Source organism: Haliaeetus albicilla, chromosome 1 (genome assembly GCF_947461875.1).
Source record: "Haliaeetus albicilla chromosome 1, bHalAlb1.1, whole genome shotgun sequence".
NCBI lineage: Eukaryota > Metazoa > Chordata > Aves > Accipitriformes > Accipitridae > Haliaeetus > Haliaeetus albicilla.
In genome coordinates this window covers 82,144,827-82,165,671 of record NC_091483.1, presented here as the reverse complement: position 1 = coordinate 82,165,671, position 20,845 = coordinate 82,144,827, and the positions used below count along the sequence as shown (strand labels likewise).

The following is a 20,845-nucleotide window of genomic DNA, read 5'->3' as shown; positions in this document are numbered from 1 at the left end:
TGTGTCACTGAACATTATTCCCCCACCCCACCCTCTGCTTTTCCACTCTTCAACAGAAAAGATGAATCACAGCAACCATTCACCCCTCCTGAAAATCCACTTCATTTTCTTTTTTTTTCTTTTTTTTTCTTAGCTTTTAAATAAACAGGCGGCCTCCACGTGAGTGACAGCCACTGTATTGAACGGCGCATGAGGAGGAGGCAAGCCTGTGGAAAGGGCTTGGGGTTTTGCTTTCTCCACCTGCTCAACCTTCAACAAATCGCCACTTTCCTGCACCTCGATATTTGCTGATGGCATGGTTTGGGTTGGAAGGGACCTTCAAAGATCGTCTAGTCCAATCCCCCTGCCATGGGTAGGGACACCTTCCACTAGACCAGGTTGCTCAAAGCCCCATTCAACCTGGCCTTGAACACTGCCAGGGATGGAGCATCTACAACTTCTCTGGGCAACCTGGTCCAATGTCTCACCAGTCTCATCAAAAAACACTTCTTCATTACGTTCAACCTCAACCTACCCTCTTGCAATTTAAAACCGTCGCCCCTTGTCCTGTCACTGCAGGCCCTGGTAAAAAGTCTCTCTCTGTCTTTCTTATAGGCCCCCTTTAAGTACTGAAAGGCTGCAATAAAGTCTCCTGGAGCCTTCTCTTCTCCAGGCTGAACAACCCCAACTCTCTCAGCCTTTCTCCATAGAAGAGGTGTTCCAGCCCTCTGACCATTTTCGTGGCCCTCAGTCCAACAGGTGAACGCACAGTCCTCTTTCAAAGAGCAACATCATCATACGTGCATGGAGGGAACCCGACCCTACTCCCACCTGGCTTTCAGGGCATCCAGAAATATCTAGCACTGTTAGGATGATGTTAAAAACTGCTGGCCTGAACCAGGATCGGTCTTTCACATGGATGTAATCTTTAGTGAGATGCTAGTCTATCCCATGCTGATCACACGGGCTCTCATAGCACACACTGGCAGCAGCAAAGCGCATGAAACCATCGTGGGTGGACGTAGAGAGAATCAGGTGTTCACCAGCCAGAACTTGGAAGGAGGTTCCCCAAGCTCCCTTCCTACCTCTGCCACCAAAAACTGGAAATCCCTGTGCTTCGGCCTGACCTACTACAAAAAGGCTCCCAGACTGGCTTTTTTCACTCTGTAAGTGAAAGACGCAGGTTTAATTCATTCAGAAATATTTGCAAGGACCTTTGAGACCACAGTTAATTATAACTTACTGGGTCCAGTCCTGTTTAACATCTTCATTAATGATCTGGATGATGGGACAGAGTGCACCCTCAGCAAATTTGCTGATGACACCAAACTGGTGTCCGACTTAGAAGAGTGGCTGATACTCCAGAGGGTTGTGCTGCCATCCAGAGGGACCTCACCAGGCTGGAGAAATGGGCCAACAGGAACCTCATGATGTTCAACAGGGAGAAGTGCAAAGTCCTGCCCCTGGGGAGGAACAACCCCAGGCACCAGTATGTGCTGGGGGCCACCCGGCTGGAAAACAGCTTGGCAGGAAAGGCCCTGGGGGTCCTGGTGGACATCAAACTGAATGTGAGCCAGAAACGTGCCCTTGCCGCAAAGGCGGCCAGTGGTGTCCTGGGCTGCATTAGACAAAATATTGCCAGCAGGTCGAGGGAGGTGATCCTTGTGCTCTACGCAGCACTGGTGAGGCCACACCTGGAGCACTGTGTGCAGTGCTGGGCTCCCCAGTACGAGAGAGATGTGGACATACTGGAGAGACTCCAGCGAAGGGACTGGAGCATCTCTGCTGGGAGGAAAGGCTGAGAGAGCTGGGACTGTTCAGCCTGGAGAAGAGAAGGCTCAGGGGGGTCTCATCAATGTCTATAAATACCTAAAGGGAAGATGCAAAGAGGACGGAGCCACACTCTTCCCAGTGGTGCCCAGTGATGAGACAAGGGGCAATGGGCACACACTGAAACACAGGAGGGTCCCTCTGAACCTCAGGAAACAGATTTTGAGTGTGAGGGTGACCAAGCACTGGCACAGGTTCCCCAGGCAGGTTGTGGAGTCTCCATCCTTGGAGATATTAAAAACCTGTCTGGACACCGTTCTAGGCAACCAGCTCTAGAGGAGTAGGGAGGTTGGACCAGATGACTTCCAGAGGTCCCTTCCACCCTCAATCACTCTGTGATTCTGTAACTTACTGTCCTGCAAACTTTTCAGAAGGCAAACCTGCTGGGATTTAAGCTCATAATGGAGTAAGATAACATCCAGCACTGGAAGGAGAACCCTACGGTGTGCAGGATGTATTCTGGGATCCCACCAGTGCCCCTCCAGCTCTACGCTGGTGTTCAGTGAACAAGCACCAGTTACTGCACACCATGATGGCCCTTTGCCAGGTATGAGACAACCTTTACTGCCTAGGAGCCACTAATGAAGAGTCAAAAGCTGCTCAGAGGAAATGAGCCCATTATAGCCTCTTCTAAAGGAGCTTGGAGCATCTCAAGACTGATAAGCAAGACTCCTAGAAGAGCCTTCAGACTAGGCAATTATTATCCCAGTTAGGAGACAGGAAAACTAAACTGATGAGGTTTTAAGCAAAAAAACCAGAGACAAACACCAATGAATGTGGATGCTTTAAGTAATCCGGACATGAAATAGTTCAGGCTCCTAAAGATACGCAGAAATGTTAACAGTGGGTATCTGTCCTCTGTAACTGCGGCACATCAGATCTTAGTTTTCTGTAGTGCCTTACTTTTAGGAAAGAAATCTCTCTCTCTCTGTTTAAAAACAGGCAAATACTAACACAGAGCCTAGAGACTCGATGGTCTCATGCTAAAAATATAGAAGGAAAAGCCAGGAGATGTAGCCTCCATCCATGGCTATGCCAGGGACAGATCAGTGGCACGTCTAAGACCAAGGCACTCGATGATCTCCAGCCCTTGCCTATCGAGCTGCACAGACAGGTACTCCTGGCCACACCGCTGGCACAATGATCAGAGTCATTGAGCAGTCTGGAAGCTTCCCTGAGTGCCTTGGAGGGGCAGAGCTACAAATACATCCAATTATTTTCCTAGTAATAATTTTCCTAATAACTCTTATAATTAGGATGGGTTTAATGTGCCCTCAGCCACTCTTTTCTGCCGACGCCGTGGCTGTCTGATTGTGGGAGCACGTGCCAGTCGCTCTTGCACCTCTCACCACGTGCAGAAAAAAACACAGGATGGTTGGGGAATAAATTGTGGAGGGAGACAGAAGAGGATGAGGACCTTCCTGGATCTGTAGCAATGGAGAACGACCAGCTGGAGAGGGTTTTCTAAAGGACACAGCATCAAGGAACATCAAGGCGGGACAGGTAAAAGACAAGAGAAGGTGAAGTTCTAAGAAAAAGGAGAGCAGTGAGCTAAGCCCAAGGGAGCTGTCAGGTCAGGGAGGATGAAGATGAAGGACTGACTCTGAGCCTTGACCAGGAGGAAGGTGCTGGGGATGGAGGGTTTCGCTGCAGGCCAGGCTGGTAAGGGATGGTGGGGTGGAAGGAGCTGCATTGCAAAGGGGAGAGGGAGGTGAGACTTCCTTCTGGGGTAATTAAAACACATCTGCTGAAGCAACACCCCCAGAGCTTGTAAAAAACCCTGGCTAGTATGAGACCAAAACCCATGGCCTCCTGGTGTGCTTCCCCCCGCAGGATGGGCATTGCAGCTGCAATGTGGTGCTGGGAAGCAGAGAGTGACTGCCCGAAAAGCTCGAGTGAAGCTGGTTCATCTCACTATTCAAAATAATGAATTAATAAATAAATTAAAAAATCCCCAAATGTCAAGTCATACAGGAATATATTTCTCTAAATATTCCATTTAGGGTGGCCCCTTCTTTGTCCCAGGCATCATTTGTAACATGTACAAAGAAAACATGAGTGCAGTTCACATACCAGCTACAAAAAGGACCGGTTGCTTTTGATTGAGGAGTCAGGATGAAGCATGGCCATTATTTAGCATAACAACATCCCTACCTAGCAAGATGCCTTTCAGAGAGTGAGCGAATGGTACATGGGGAGGAGAAACAAGGTTTAAAAAAACACAAAAACCCACACTAAAAATAAAGCCCAGCTTTTGGGCTCAGCCCTTTCTGCAGGACCGAGATGAAGTCCCAGCTCCAAGCCAAGACTGAGCCGGGGAGCCGGAGCATTCGGGTGGCGAGTGGTCAGAGCATCCTACTTAAAACAAAGGTGTCGGAGGGGATCATTCGCATGACAGCCTTAAAATCTCATTACAGAGGCTAAGCTCCAATTAAAACGCATGCGTTCGGTCATGCAGCTTAATCGCTGGTTGTGCTTACCCTGAAATCCGCCTGGGACACCTGTAGGGTGCGGGGAGCAGCCAGCCCGTCCCACGGAGCAGCCCCTGGGCTAAGAAAGTGCCGTGGATCCGTAAAATCACCAATTTACCTGCGGTAATTCTGCACCGCTGCTCAGTTCAGCCCTGTTGCCACAGTAACACTTCTGGTGAAGCCGAGATCACTGATTATGAAACTAGAAAAAAAATCAGAGGCTGCTAATTAGGATATACTCCAGTTCTCAAAAAGCTCCATATTAATGACATTACAATTGCGAGCGCAGGGAAAATAGATGCCAGAAAGCATCGCTTTGGTCAGCATCGGCAGCCGCCACCAGCCGCTTTTTGGGTCTTTTTATATATGGGTCTTAAAATTCAGCTTGCAAATTCCCTGTAAATTCAGCTTGTTTTCCTTTTCTTTGAACAAACGTGCAAGACTTGGTGGAACAGTCTTTACTCTTTACATATTTTTGCATGTATTAGACTGGAAAAAAAGGGTTGAGGATGATGTACAAATGGCGATAGCCAGAGTGGGGCCAGGGATGCATCCCCTGCATCTCGCATTAACTGTGTTTCTGTCACAGTTTGCCAGAGAAAGAAACCAAAAGCCCAATTTCACCAGTGGCTGCAAGGGTCTATAAACGAGGTTTGAAAATGAGGGGAACTGGAGTTTAAAGCGTTTTCCTCTCTGACATTTATTTGAGTGCCAAAAGCATTTTGAGGCATGTCTTCTGCTGAAGGCATCAAGCTGAAAAGTCTGACTGGGAGCAGTTGTGCTGCCAGACACAAGTGTTTTTCAACACAATCTACAAATAAGATACTGGAGTGTATTTCCAGGTGAAAGGAAAATGGCCTGACAGGTATTTCTGGAGCTGCAAACCCAGAGCGATGGTACTTTAAAAAATCAGCTCATCGAAACGCCTTAATTTTTCCATTCTCATCGGATGACGAATCTACCAAGCAGATGAAATGGTGCTAAACAAGCGGGGCTAAGGACCAAAACTGACTTAATAGCTTATAATATTCATTAATGCAATGGCAGATTCTGCATTCCTCCATCATCCAGGGCTGCCGCATGATGCACAGCCCGGCTGCTTGACTTCAGCCAGCTCCACTGATGGGGACCAGGAGTCACAACCTCCGAAGGGGATGCAGAGGCTGAAAAAACAAATTGCCGGTGAAAGCTGTGCCCTGAGCTTAGGCACAGCCTTGACTTTGTCCTGGGGAAGGGCAGGAGTCAAGAGGTGCCAACATCTTCCAGTCCAACACCATTGGGCTGTGATGCCCCGACCCAGATATGCAGCAGAGCTTCTGGGCTGTGACTTTATACCCCTCCGTGTCAGCACACAGGATTTCAGAACCTTGAGCTAAAACTTTTGGTATAACAAAGAGGGAGAGAAGACCTCTCCCCTGCAAGCAGGAAGGAAGCTTTAGGCAAGTAAATGTAAAAGTCCTAAGTGGGAAACAGAATCATCAGTTGGGGGTGACCTAGAGACTTCAGCTATCACCTAGCTGACAGCAAGGATGCCATTTTTATGAGTATCTTTTGCCCAGCCGAAGGCTATCACGAAAACAAGCTGCAGCTTATTTGTAAAGCAATACGAACGGCTGCTGAAGCTCTCATTCAGGTTGCAGGTGAAATTTGGATCAAAATGCAACACCGCAAGCTCTGATGCTGTTGCTGGAGGTATTAAAAGCTGGAGCAACTGTAGATCATATGTGACCCACCAGAAAATAAAAAGAGAAACAATCACTCACTGGCCATCCCAATTTATAGGAAGTATCCCAGTCCCTACTTCTTAAATTAGGAGAAATAACTGGAGAAAAAAATACTATATATATAATAAGCCTCTGAATGCTGCAGGGCTGTGCTCTCCCTGTAGCACAGGCAATGGGCACTTCACATCCACAGCGAGAGCTGACGGCACCCGCCAGCAAAGGACAGCCTAAAACAATTGAGGGGCTTTCCAGAAGGCAATGCTACCCCAACTGCTGGATGAAGCTCCTACCAATTACTCTCCCACAGCCTAATTACACCTCATCAACTCCTGGTTCAAGTAGTACAGGGGATTGGCGCTGGCAACTAAGCTGACGACTCAGGTAAGAGCTCTTCCCCAGGCTGCCCCAGGATCGATGCTGCAATGCTATCAACAATTCTTTCCCTATGAAGGGTGAAAAGGAAAGTGCTGCACTTGGAGAAGAATTGGGGAACCACTTTTTTTTCCCCTTTTGAGGTAGGAAAATAAGTGAGATATTAATTTTTTTCTTTAGCAGCATCACCTAAAGCCTTGAAAGCACAGGTCCCCTGCTTGTGATGGCATGAACCCGTCTCTTCTCCCACTCACCAGTAATACTGGGGATATGTTAGGTGTAGTGTTAATTACGTATAAATGTGATTTATTAGCTGGAAACAATGCAAAGAGCTGATCTCATAGGCTAAGACATCCATTGACCGCTACGTAAGAGCAACTGGCCAAGAATGAGGGCATCCCAGTCCCGAGCAGACGGGGATTGCCATGTTACAAATAACAAATTAATAAAACCAGTGGGATTCAGCTGCCATCAATGGTTTAGTTGGAGGCAATATTTCTAACCTTTTAATAGGCTTATTTACAGGAATTAGTCCTTTAATGCTGTGTGCTCATGTATATAGTACAGTATAAGCCCGTTCAATGCGACCACAGAGAGAACATCTGCTTTTCTGAGCAATTAGGGAAATTATTGCCAATTATGGGGACTGCAGGTAAGAGCAGCTGGGGAGAGAGGCTGTCTATGAGGAGGGATGGGAAGCTTTTCAAGATGCTGATGTGAGTGGGAAGTTCACTGGGAACATAAATATCCTGGCAGAAAGGAGCCTGCACCCAGAGAGCAGCCAAAATATCCTCAGCAAGGAAAGGATTTCGGGCCAGCAGAGTTTTGGGGCAATCTCTGTTATTCACGCTGTTGGCATTTCGAGCAGATCAATCTCCCAAACTTTTCTTCTCATCAGCCCACGCTCCTGAAAAAGGACCAAACTCTATTTGTCTCCAGTGGCTCGAATTCCACTTTCCATTTTTTTTTTCCCATCTATTTTCCATCTATTTTTTCCATCTGTCTTTTTTTCAACTATTTTCCTTTCCATCTTCCATGCTGAAGAGCGGCATCCTTGTTCAAGACAAAGCGATGCTGCAGGCACAAGTCTTAGAGCCACACCAAGCAGGGCATCTTCTATCATTGCTACTGCTATAAACCTATTCCATATATAAATATATTTATATTTTTTATATATATATAAAAATATAAGCCTATTATAAACCTAATATCATAAAGCTATTATATATATTTTATATATATTGCTATAAACCTACCATAAACCTAGTATCATTGCTACAAACCTACTTCCTGCTGACACAAGATTATGCAAACTGAAACAATCCTAGTCTTAAATAACAGGGTGGGTACAAGCCCCTCCAGATACCAACACAAAACCTAATGCTCAATAGTTCTGAAAAAAAAAAATAAAATAATGAAAATGCAGTTTCTTATCCTTAAAGTGACTAAACAACAGCCTGGGACGACTAACTTTTAGCCCTCCCATGTTATTCACAATTCATTCTCTATTTTAATCTCCCCAACAAAAGGCTGAACTCAACCATATTATTGTCAGCAAGGGCTTTTATCATCAGCCTTCGAAATGGTCAAGGCATGGGAGAGAACAATGACTCTCACAGGAGAATAAATACAATCTAAACAAAAATACCCTGTTGCTAAGGTTTAAATCAGCGGTTTTTTTGGGCACAGACGGGTAGCTGGGAATCCCGGTGCCACACTATATAAAAAACCAGGGGAGAACTAGGACTCGGATGGGGAAAATAACCTGATACTCAGCCCCGTTATGTCTTTCCCTCCAGGATGGCATTTAAAATATGACTATCATGTAGTGGACTTTAAACCAAAGCCAATGGCTGGAGCATGCTGCTGTTTGCAGCAGGCAATGCTCCACCTAAGCCCATGCATTGCTCCAACCTCTGTGGTCCTGGGCTTCATGTCTTGCTCCAGCAAGGGCAAGAGGTGAACCATGACCAAAGATCTCCACGGTGAAACCTCGAGGTTACTGCAGCACTGGTGGCTAAGATGTTCACAAGCTCGGCAGATGGCTGCTGGGAATGATCCATGCCACGGGGCTGGACACCGCTGTTGTCAGCATGGCAAGAGAAAAGATGAAGTTGGAGGAGCAAACTTTGCCGGAGCAAAGAGGTCCATGGAGATGCTGGCCACCTTGCCTGCACAGCCACAGCACAGATGTTGGGAACGTCCAGCTAGGACCTCCTCTCAAGGAAAGCCCCAGCCCAAACCGCAACGATTTCTCTTGTGAAATCAACCCTAAAAACAACTGCAGAGCACCGTATGGTTTCTACATCCTTAGCCAAGGGAGCAGTACCTGCTTTTGGGGTTTGGTAGAGAAATACCCTTCCCCAGCAGTGGTATGGAAAGGAACTGGGTTTGGCCATGGTGTCCTTGCTGCTAAACACAGCTGCCAGCTTTGCAGCAAGGGTCTCCAGCAGCAAAGTGGCTCCTGAGTCAAGAGTGACCACAAGGCCAGGAAAACCATGGCTGACAGCCCTGGCAAGGTGCTTCAGGGTAGAAGGTTGGGTAAGGGGACACCAGAGCTATGGTGGTCCAGAGCTTCCTCCCCTCTAGATGGAGCTCCAGGAGAAGCCTGAGGTCCCTATCCAAAGAGAAGGCGGACGCATCCCATCATCAGCAAGCATCGTCTCCTGACCTACACCTCGGCGCTAGAAAAGAGGACAAGTTTGCGATGGTAATTTCATGAAAACCAATAAATTGTCAGATTAATTATTCTCTCCTGCAATATAGCAGTAAAATGCCCATCGCGGCAAACTGCAGTCAAAGTACAGAGTCCCCCCGAAAATTTTCCCCTCCTTTGGCAGGGCAATTCTCCGCCCCAAAACTGCTCAAAAGCCGGAGACAGCTGCTGTGATCAGGCACAACAGGCCACCACAGCGGCAGCAGCTGCTGGAAGGAATGACTTCTCTGAAAAGTTTGGAGATTTTATTTGCACTGAGACCATAAATATTTTTGCACGCACGTAAGCAGCGGTTAGGTGATGTATCTTGGCCATTTTGTGTGCAAAAGGAAAACCACAAAGAGGGAATTTCAAGTTTCCTTGATGACAGCAGCCCGGAGCATATGAAAGACAGAACAGAGTCAAGGTAACGCTGGAATTCAGTTTTTATGGCCCATTCTGTTATTTTGCCAATAAACAAGGTGTCCACAAGCAGGCATTAAATATCACCTTGTGTCACTTAGATTTTAGTGATATTCAAATAAACATTAAGAGGCTATGGCAGAGCTCAAATCCCCCTGTATTAGGCACCTAGGCCAAACAGCCACCAAAAGTACGCTAAATTAAGTTAATTGCAAACCTATTCAGAATGACAGAGCACTCAGGTTAAATATTTTCATTTCAATAGCAATACAGTGGATAGCAACCGAGACATCCCCATCTTTGAAAGTCTTTGCTGTCCCAGCCTTTTAAAAGGCTTTGAAAAGCAGCATTCCCACAAAAACACCCATTTTCATCACGCCTTAGCTAGGAGCATAATACACAGAAGGATCCTCAGTATTGCCGTTAAATAAGAGACCCCCCTAACCAGGCATTAAATGGTACAGGAGCTCGCACACAACAGAGAGCGCTTTCTGTAGCAGCTTGTTGCTGCACAAATACAAGACAAAGTCTGTTGCTGAAGACCAAGACTGTATTTGGCGGTGCGGTGGCCCAGCCTAACAAATTTGTCTTGTTTTCATAGAATCATGGCATGGTTTGGGTAGGAAGGGACCTTCAAAGATCATCTAGTCTAACCCCCCTGCTATGGGCAGGGACATCTTTCACTAGATCAGGTTGCTCAAAGCCCCATCCAGCCTGGCCTTGAACGCTTCCAGGGATGGGGCATCCACAACTTCTCTGGGCAACCTGTGTCTCACCACTCTCATTGTAAAACATTTCTTCCTTATGTCCAATCTCAGCCTGCCCTCTTTTACTTTAAAACCATTACCCCTTGTCCTATCGCAACAGGCCCTGCTAAAAAGTCTGTCCTCATCTTTCTTATAAGCCCCCTTTAAGTATTGAAAGGCTGCAATAAGGTTGCCCCAGAGCCTTCTCTTCTCCAGGCTGAACAATCCCAACTCTCTCAGCCTTTCTTCATACAAGAGGTGTTCCAGCTCTCTGATGATTTTTGTGGCCCTCCTCTGGACCCGCTCCAGCAGGTCCATGTCTTTCCTGGGCTGAGGACCCCAGAGCTGGACGCAGAACTGCAGGTGGGCTCTCACCAGAGCGGAGCAGAGGGGCAGAATCTCCTCCCTCAACCTGCTGGACGTGCTGCTTTTGATGCAGCCCAGGATACAGTTAGCCTTCTGGGCTGTGAGTGCACATTGCCAGCTTGTTTTTCATCCACCAGTACACCCAAGTTCTCGGCAGGGCTGCTCTCAATCCCTTCATCCCCCAGCCTGGATTGATACAGGGGCTGCCCCAACCCACGTGCAGGACCTTGCACTTGGCCTTGTTGAACCTCTTGAGGTTCACATGGGCCCACTCCTCAGGCCTGTCAAGGTCCCTCAGGATGGCATCCCTTCCCTCTAGCAAATCACCTGCACCACTCAGCTTGGTGTCACCAGTTTTGACTCCATGAAATGCAGCCTGCTGAAGACCAGGGGCCAACCTGGCTCAAATCCCTGCCGTTCCCCTTAGTCCAAACCAAATTCAGTCCAAACCAAATTCGGTCCAATCAAGTCCAATCCTTCAGTGACATACATCCATCTCTGAGCTGTGCCCTGCCCAAAATCGGATGCTCAGCATTTCTAGATGATTAATCTATGGGTTTGGTTTATCCCAGGTGAGCAATGTTGCCCCCCAAGCCATCCCATGCTTGTACAGCAGTGGGGTGAGAGGAGGAGAGGTGTGCCCTTTTGAAGACCCCCCCCCCGCCAATGTTGCCATAACCGAATGCAAGGATGCACCAAACAGGAGGGAGAGGAGTAGGAGATGTCATTTTGGGAGGTGCACAAGGGTTGAAAACAGAGTCCTATGGATAGAAAAAAGGCAACATCCAATATGTACACAAAGCAAGAGGGATGTTATGAGTGATCGGTAGATTATAGGGCTATTTTTGGTCATTTTTACCTTAACAATACCTTCATGTTAGGCACTGTTCTCAAAAGCACTGCTTCTAAATAAGTTCAGTAATCTAGATGTCATTTCCAGAAGTGCCTTAACATAAACATGAACCGCACGATGGAGTGCTTGCACTGGATCTCCAACCAGCCTCCACTCCTCTCCCCTCACAGCTTTACAGGCATCCTACGGGTTCTGGGTGTGATTTAGCTGCCTTTAAAAAACAAGTTCTCCAGATGTTATGGGTTCGCTTTATACCCTCTTTATATCCCTGGTACTCCATTGTATGGATGCTTGTACAGTTATAAGGTTGGATACTGAGTCCTCCCCATCTTTGACTGGTATAGAGCATCAGCTATAGGAAAGGAAGACTTGGGAGGCTTTGGAAAACATGGTGGCATCTTCATTCTCAATTAATTAATTATCCCATGAGCAGCACAAGAAAGGGTTTAGTTCTGAAGTGCCCGCTGGTTGCTTTGCTGAAGGAAACCCCCTGTATCTCAACCACCACTTTGCAGAGGCTGCCAGCATGCTCGTGAGAGCAATTTTGACCACCTCCCAGCTCCAACGCTGGCAAGTGAAGACGATGGGCACAGCTCAACCTCCAAAGCAGATCTTGCACCATTTGAAAAGACACGCTCCAGAAAGGGAGAGCACAGGCAAAAGCGGGGCAGCCCTTGCTCTTTCCAGGTGGCCTTTCTTAGCAGCAAAAAGGCATTTCAGGTGTGGGATGCTCTTAAACCAGCTGGAGGAACCAGTTATAAATGGCAGGTGCTGAGATACTTATTAAGAGTCAAGCAAGGAACATCAGAAGTGGTGTGGACTGGAATGAAAATTAATGAGTTAGAAATAAATGGCTAGCAATCCCGACTCGCACCCCAACACGTCTCTGACTATGAGATTAATGCATAGACAGAATTAATCCAATCCCATCTTCCCTCTGACCTATTTGGGCATGGAGATAAGACCCACGAAAACCATCTCGCAAGATCCGACACGTGCCACTGCCATTGACTCGTTTACATCCCCACCACTGCTTCTCCCCCTGCCCTAGAGGATACTTTGCAGGACAGAAGAAGCAGTAACATCTCTGAAAGCTGCTTTAGTACAAAGGGAAAGAACCCTTCACCTGGAGGGAAGGGAAGGAAAGTTTGGGGTGACCCGGTTCAAGGATGCAGCTCTTGCTGAGCAGCTTTAACTCCTCTCATCCCAGATTAGCTCCTCCGAACTCACAAGCGGCAAAGCTGTTTCACTTGCTGGAAAGATGCCATGTTTGTGTGTTCAGACTAAACATCTGTGCTTTTAAGCCCTGGATTTTCAGATCAGATCTACGTGTTTGGAGGGGGAAAAAACAACATAAACTGTCTGTTAGGGGAGTTTCATTGAACAGAGACACCATTATTTCTTCCTCCCCATCCCCCATATCACCTCTCCTCCTTCTACCAGCAAAGTGGTTCAACAGATTTCAGGAAAACGCAGAGAAAAAAAATATTGTACATTTTCTGTGGTCAGTTTTCCTGTTAAGTCAGAAAGAAGCTACCAGGAACACAGCGTGCAGTTGGCATCTCCCCCTTCTGCCTCACCATGGCAGGGAAGTACTCGACTTGGGATCTCGGGTTTGAGGACCAGGTGGACGGTCTCACCCCCAAGCAGCTTTCTGGGACAGGTACCCATGCAGCCAGCCCCAGGATCAACCGTCATCCTTACACCGCATCAGACACAGTGCCAAAACCGCTCAAATCTAACTGGATCTTCACTGCCAACCAAGGATCCACTCAGCCTTGGAGAGCTGGATTCCTCATTGGGAAGATCAGAAAGGCTGAAGACAGAAAGGTCATCTCCAGCAAAGACCCCAATGGCTTTAATTGTGCCAGTAAGTTCTGGAGCAAACAGATGGAGCCATTTGACAAGACATGGCTTGGTGGTCTGAGATAATTTCATTTTTCGAGCTATGGCTGATTAGTTTTATCTCACCAGCAGAAAACTCTCTGAGAAAGTAGCCAAGAAATCCCCCAAAGCCACAGGTATCCTTGCAGTGTTAACTGCTCTGTTGGCATTGTATGAAAAGAAGGGAACATTTCTGCATCTGATTTACTCCATCTCATCAGAGGGTTGCACAGCTGCTCCTTCTGTAGGTATAGGCATGAGGGTGGAACCAGCTCAGTTGTGAAGGAAGAGCGACTTATGGGGACCTCCTGTCAGGGTGTGCCCAACCCTGATGCAACAACCAGGACACCCCACCATCGCCCCGGCACACATCATGCAGAGGCAGCTGTAGCCTTCCTTCCATCATGCTAAAATACACATGGTTTCCCTCAGCAAATCTCTGTGTGCACCAGAGTCTTCCCGCATCCTTCTGCTGTCCTGCAGAGCTCCCCTTCCCATCGCTCTCCTTCACCTGCAGACCCCTGTATGACAGAAGTAGCAGCTATAAAGTAAAAACAAGCAACGCTTCACCAACGAAGGAATGTGCTGATCCTTCTCCCTCCCACATTCACGGCACTGTGCAATGGGACTACTCTGTACATATCAGTTCTTTGAGGCAGGGGCTGTACTTCTCCTCAGCACATGCTCCGGTAGTTCTCCACACAGGACCTGGCTCCGTGGGACCTCTACATGGTATCACAAATAAAAGATGAATCGCACTTAATGAATGCAGCATTCCCCACCTCTGTCAAAATGGTAATGCTTTAGGTATGAAAATGAGTATGAAACTGGGAAAGGATGCTGGTCTATCCTGTGAAGATCATAGTTGTGTGCTCTCATGTGTTTCTATTCCTGCTCTTACAGGCTACTTCAAGGGAGACCCCACTGTAAGAGATGACAGGATCCCTCCGGTTTGGTTTCTGGGGCTCCATCAGTTGACAGGAGCTCCACGTCAGCCCTTTCACCACCCTCCCAGCTCTCCACCAGTGAGCCCTCACTGCTGCAGCAGACTTTTTCCCCCTGCTGACACTTGTCCCCACCCTCACTCTGAAGACAAGAGTTAAATATGTCTTTTTTGACAGCCAGGTCTAACACATCTCAGACGATCAGTTCAACCACAGGGAACACGGTCTGCACTTCTGGTCTGATCGCCCACCAAAGGGGCACCCAACGTCCCACCATCAGGGTTATCTCAAGTGCCTCAGCATCTTTGTTCTCTCTGTTCTCATCTAGTTTTCCTGCTTAGGTCTCACTGTGGTGGTGAGGACGTTTTAACATAGACAGAAGCCATGGAACAAGTCTCCATCTTTGGAGATCTTCAAAAGCCATCTGGACATGGTTCTGGGCAACTGGCTCTGGGTGGCCCTGACTGAGCATGGCGTTTGGACCAGATGTTCCTTCCCACCTCGACCACTCTGGGATTCTGTGAATTTGCACCACAAAACCTTCATGTTGGTTTTCTAGCATATAGCCTCTCCAAGACCACTCTCACTGCCTCTAAAGTCAAGCAGCAGAAGTTAGCTCTAAGGCCGGTGGTGAGCTTAGGCACTGTTTCCAGCTATTTTGGAACTCTCCGATGAAGGTGTGTTAATGATCAGTGCTTGCAATCCAAGTAGAGAAGGTAAGTCAAATCATCGTCATCTTCCTTTACAGATGGCACACTCAGCTATAAAAACATTAACCAGCTTGTCAAGAGGTCCTCCTAGCTATATCTACCCAACAAAGGCATCTACCAGGGGGTGATCCCCAGCCCCTCGAAGCAACCCCACTGCTCAGGATCAGCCCACCTGGAGCAGGCTCTGTCCCCACTGCCCGGCACTGTGCCCGTCTTGTCCCTGGGTCCCACAAGGTCCTCATGGCCCAACAGCACCTTCATGTGGGGCATTTTTTGCTTCTTTTCCATTTCAAAAGACGCAAGATATTACAAGAGGTGTGATGCAGCACACCAAAATTGGGGGTTTAACAGCTTGGCAGGTAACGATGAGTCACACAAGCACAGGAGCATATGGGGCCATTTAATTGCACAAGCCCTGCAGTAACCGGAGGACTCAGTGGGGCAGGAGAAGGGAAACACGGCGCCTCTTGTTCACAGTGAGTGGGTCCCTGGAGCAAAGTATTCCCCAAACACACCTACGGTATGAGGATCTGCTTACTTGCCGTGACAGGGAGGCAGAGAGCCAGCCTGGAAGCAGGTGGCAAGCTGGGCAGCCAAGGACAGCAAGGCATCCTGAGTCCCAGCCTTTGGTCTTTAGCATCATCGCCATCCTTCCTCGCTGCACAGAAGCTTCAGCTTCAGGGAGCCAGCTACTCTTTCCACTTTTTTGTGTGTCTTGCTGTGTACCCACCTTTGCTCTCCCAGCCCAAGGGAGTTGCCATTCAGTCTCTTTCCACCCATTTTATAGAGGAAACCAGCGCAAGGATCAAAGGAGGCTCCAGGGCGGGAGCAGCGAGCGTCTGATGTGAAAGGGCAGTAACTGGAGAGGTGGCAGCAAAGAGACGCATTAACAGGTATGGGGGCTGAGCAAATCAAGGGGTTGCTCCTTTCTGCTGGAGCCTCTGGCCATGTAACCTGAGTGCCAGTGCAGAAGATGCCAAGAAGCAGAGGAAGGAGAGAAAAAAAGACCTATGTTTGGACTGATGAAAGAAATGGGTGACAAAATACAAGGCTGAGGTCCTCCTTCTGCTTCTACTTAGTGTCGTTGCATCCTCAAATGACCCTCATGTTTTACTGGAAGAGAAAAATTTGATTTAAAGTCTTACCCTGGAAGTCCTTTGGTTGTGCTAGATGAAAGAAGCTCTACTCGGGAAGTGAAGCAACCACAACTAGGAGCTAAGTCCCTGCTGAGCTGAGCCCCGGTGTTCCCGCAAAACGGACTAACAGAAGTGGCCTTTTTTCCTTCCTTTTCTCCAGCAAGACTGCAAAATGAAAAGCATCTCCGGCATTTGGCTATCCCATGCCCACCAGCAATGTCTGTGGTTTGGGTGGTAGAAGAACTAAAGGTTTCCAATGCAACTTCTTACCCTCCCCACGTGTCCATCTATCTCCCATGTGGTTTCTGGAGCAAACTCCATGTTAAGGCAGACAGAAGTGGATTTTTATTTTTTATTTTTTATGGATCCTTTGTAGTGCTCTGATCCTAAGTCCTCTTTAGCAGCTCTGGGAGGACAGGTCCCAGCCTGTTGCTTGCTTGTATACTGAGGGAGAGAAAAACGCTCCCAGGGTTTTGCATTGCTCGCTCGTGGATGTTCAAAGCCATCTGTTATCCTCGGGCCGTATCATCCCAGCTGTTTTCAAGCAGGACTCCTCCTGTAATCATGATGGCCTCAAGTCGGTTAAAGGCAGGGCCAAGGCTATATTTACCTTGGCATCTGATTGCCAACGCTCTGCCTTCCAGAGTCCTCCTATTTCCTCCTTGAGTAATTAGTAGCCTGTCGGTGGGGAGAGGAGGAATGAGGAACTTCACCCCATTATTGCTGTGTCTTTTGCCACTGTAGCCAAGCCCTTGCTCATGCCCAACAGCTGTAGTTTGTCACAGTATCGGAAAATACAGAAGTTATCAAAGAAAACTGAGATTCTTCTTTTTGGATGTCATGGGGATTAAGCTGCTTCCAAAGATGAGATCCAAGGTCACCCAGAAGGGCTGAAGCCAATAAGTAGCCCCACACTTGGTTTATAATCCACACCAAACAAGCTCAGTATATCGGAATAATGTTCAGAAAGGTGAAACACCTGCTACATATTATTTCAGTAGTTCCTGTTGGGGGAAAAAAGACATCACACCTCGCTGCTGCTTAAGAAAGCGTTAATCCCAGGCTCCGTGAACTTTCGCATCCCAAATGCAGCACACCAAAACACGCTGCTGGCATGAGCAGTTGTCCAACTGACCCAGTTTTTTTTTACAAACTGGGTGAGTAAGGACAAAGCCATCTTATTTTCTTCAAGAAAAAATAATTCACATTAAGCAAGGTACAATTCTGGCATCACTCTCCACACTGTATGACATGCCGTCCTCCCCTGACCTATTTACGGAAGCGCTGCAGTGAGTGTTCCTGCAGGGGGGATGGTGTTATCCACCGTGTAAAAGCCTAAAATTACACTGCTCTACAAAGAGCTGGGATAAATTGACCCCTCTAAGCAAACGGGTTGCCAAGCTTTTATCTTCTCTTCATTGTTAACTTACACTGAAGCGGAATAATTAGACGATACGGGGCTATACAAGGCACTATTGGAAAGCCCTGCCTTAGCAACTCAATTGTATCTGTAATGCCCACGTTGGCTATTATATATACCTACTGGTTTGGAAAGCTGCTTCTGATTTCACACTCATTCGATACAGGTATGTTTATGATTTTTGTCCAATTTCTGCTACCAAATATTATGGCAAAGGGAATTAGTTGTGGATTTTGGATTAGGAAGGCAAAGTGACTTTAAAAAAAGCTGGTGGGTGATTGCTCCTGCTGCATTTTCTTGCCCTTCATCCAGTCTAGACGTAAAAGTCTCAGGACACAGATTACTTCCGCTTCTCTGCAGAGTTCTGCCATGGTATTAAAAAAGCACAATGAAAGGGACAATAAGCATCAAGATGTGTCTAAAATTAGCGGTTTACAAAACAATCTAATTTTATAATATCCCGAGTACAATAAAAGCAAAGAACAAGTGGGCCAATTATTTAAAAGTTGCAGGATAAAAGGAAACCTTGATCAAAACTGTTATCAGGAAAAAAAATCTATCTTTATTGTGTTGCAGTTTTGATACTAACCGAAATAACTTTCATGAAATTACCATTATGCTACTAAGAATTAGCTAAATTGAAGCAACACACCAAAATCACACTGCCTTGCCCAAGCGATCAATGAGAACAGCCCACAATTGCTTCGTTATTTTCTGCCAAGTTTTAAATTCCAGTGTATTTGCCAATGGTTTTCCCTTTGTACACCTTGGCTCCTCACACAGGAGAGCAGAAAATGGATGGGTTTATTTCCACATGATCTTCAGTTATATTTGCATTTTGGGTCTCAAGTGGTAGCAAAGCTGCAGCTCCCAGACTGTAAGTGAATGAGTAATTTAAGTGGAAAACACCAAAGTTGCATTTCCATTGGTGTTATTATTATTTTTAATATAAATCTTAAACAAGGAGCAAAATTTGATGCAATAGTCCCAGCAAAATACCATTCCTTCTGCCAGGGCAGATGAAAATGTCCTTTAACATACTGGGGGAAAAAAATATTTACAAATCACTGCTGAGAGAAGGGATGCAAAACTGGCAGGGGATCAGAGATTATGCAGCATCCAACTTCTGCTGCCCCTCACAACTGGGAGAATTCAGAAGGAATTAAAGTTGTCAGGGGAATAAAATCGCTGTCAAGGAGAACGGACTTTTCCTCCTGAAAAGCCATGTCCTCTTCCAAGGGAAAAAACAGATCCAGCAGTAACCTGACCTTGCACTTGTGTAAGGGGATGGACGTGCTCTGAGCACATCCTGCTCACAAGCATGGATCTAGGGGACGTCTCTGCAGGTTTTTTCTTAGGAGAGGACACCAGAGATGGACATGCCCACTATCTGTGGTTCAATTTCTCATACTTGAAACAAGGAAATACGAGCCCTATAGCACAGAACCAAGGAAAGATGGACATTATAGTTCCCATGGCCTCAAAAATAGACACACATAAACTGTGTTTACATGCCTCAGTGTTTCAAGAACAAATATAACCATGAAGTCAGCAACTGCAGAAAGCTACTGATACTCTTCAGAGATCTAATGAGTAATCTTTCTTCTGCTGGGGATAAAATAACAAGGTTTCCTTGTACAGGTTTTCCACATGAGCCCTGCTGGGCTTAGGTTGAATGCCCAAACGCAGCATCCTACTGCTCGACCGCACCGCAGACCCAGGCTAAAGTTGCTCCTTTATCCAATGCTCTACAGTCCTCCTCTTCCCTGCTCCAACTATCTCTGTCCCGAGAACAACCTTCACATTTAGCACTAAAGCAAACTTTAATCCATCTTCTTCCTAAATGCTGCGCACAGTCCACTCTCTCATCTTTTCCATCCTCCCAGGCCTTACAACCATCTCCACCATGACATTTCCAGCTTGGCTGCAAAGCCACCCTTCCTAGGTAAGTTATTATTCTCAGATCTCTCCATCCCTCCTTGGAAATTCATACCAAGTCATAAATCCTTGCTTTTCTTCCCATCAACAGAAACAGCAACCACCTTGATAGATAAATAAGGCTAGCGGTAGACCACTTGCGACCTTCAAGCCATGATTCAGCCACAACACATCAAGAGCCATTAGCCACATAATTTAGCGTCACAAGCAGGTCAAATCCTAACATGCTTCAAAAGGTTTTCTCAACACCAACCTGCATGATGACCAAGGTTAGAAGAGAGGGGAAATAAAACGTTCATGGCCAGCTACGTTCTGCCCCGATTTCTTACCCATTCTCAGAGGTCTGTACCATGGAGCAAATAGGAAATGGGATTTCTTGTGGGTAAAAGCAAAGAAAAAGCTATTCAAATCTCAGTGAAACAGTATTCAGTTATTAAGCTCTAGAGCTGACACCCTACTGACACAAGACAGTTTTGGGAGATGCCTCAACTACAGCTTCAGGAAAGCTGAAGAGCGATCACTGCTAAGATGGTTACACCCTTCTACATCTAGAAATGGCTAGAGCAGGGGCTAAAGAGTCCTTTTTAATTTAAAATATTTTGGAGTAGCAGAATCACAGCCCAGAAAAACATTAACCCTGTAACAAATGACCAATCCCTAATACTACCAGACACCTCACCAGTCCACCTCCCTTCCCCACCCCTCAGCAGAAGGAAATGAAAACCATATGAACTGACCAGGGAAGAGATCGATTAGATCATCTTGTCCTACCCACCATGCAGCAAAAGACTGTTCCCTACAAGAAACTTCCCAAATTACTCCATCCGGTCTCACTTATAAAAGTCCAAATCAATGGAGTTTCCACCTCTTCTCTTGGGATATTATTTCTCCCTGCAGTCTAAAACATCTCACTGCCAAGAAGCCTTTGCTATCAAGACTTTCCTTTTGAAAATTTCTTCATTTCAATTTGCAGTCCCCCTCTCTCCCCTGCATATGTGCATTTATGAACTATGCTAATTAAACAGATTAATATCAAAAAAGGAATTACAATTTAGGAATAAATTAGTTTATTTTCCTTTTATCCTCTGCAAAAAAGCCCAACATGTCAAAGAAAGTCTAAGAGTCTCTGAAATATTCCATTTTTAAATTGGTCCCACTGCTCATAATTACACCTCCCCTCTATCCATACAAGTTACTTTGCTTTTCTTTCTCCCCCTCCTTTTTGGGGGATGAGGGAAGGAAGGCAGAGAAAAAAATGAGAAAGGGTGGGATAAGGGAAGAGAGGAGAGGGACCCATCCCATCAGACCAGTCTAATTGCTTGCAACGCTCCCAGGCATATGAAAATGCAGGTTA

At 46.7% G+C, this 20,845-nt stretch overlaps 1 protein-coding gene across 7 annotated transcripts in view; it reads right to left on the bottom strand.

Annotated features, from left to right (window-relative positions):
* Positions 1 to 20,845, bottom strand: part of PTPRA (protein tyrosine phosphatase receptor type A) — a 129,348-nt gene that overhangs the window by 34,950 nt on the left and 73,553 nt on the right. For 2 of the 7 annotated variants that reach the window (XM_069796754.1, XM_069796735.1), the window contains one exon: positions 4,290 to 4,482. The exons of 4 other annotated variants lie outside the window; for them this stretch is intronic. The gene's annotated coding sequence lies outside the window, so the exon portion shown is untranslated. The remainder of the gene's footprint in view (positions 1 to 4,289; positions 4,483 to 20,845) is intronic. One more of the 7 variants, XM_069796744.1, reaches the window with a different exon arrangement.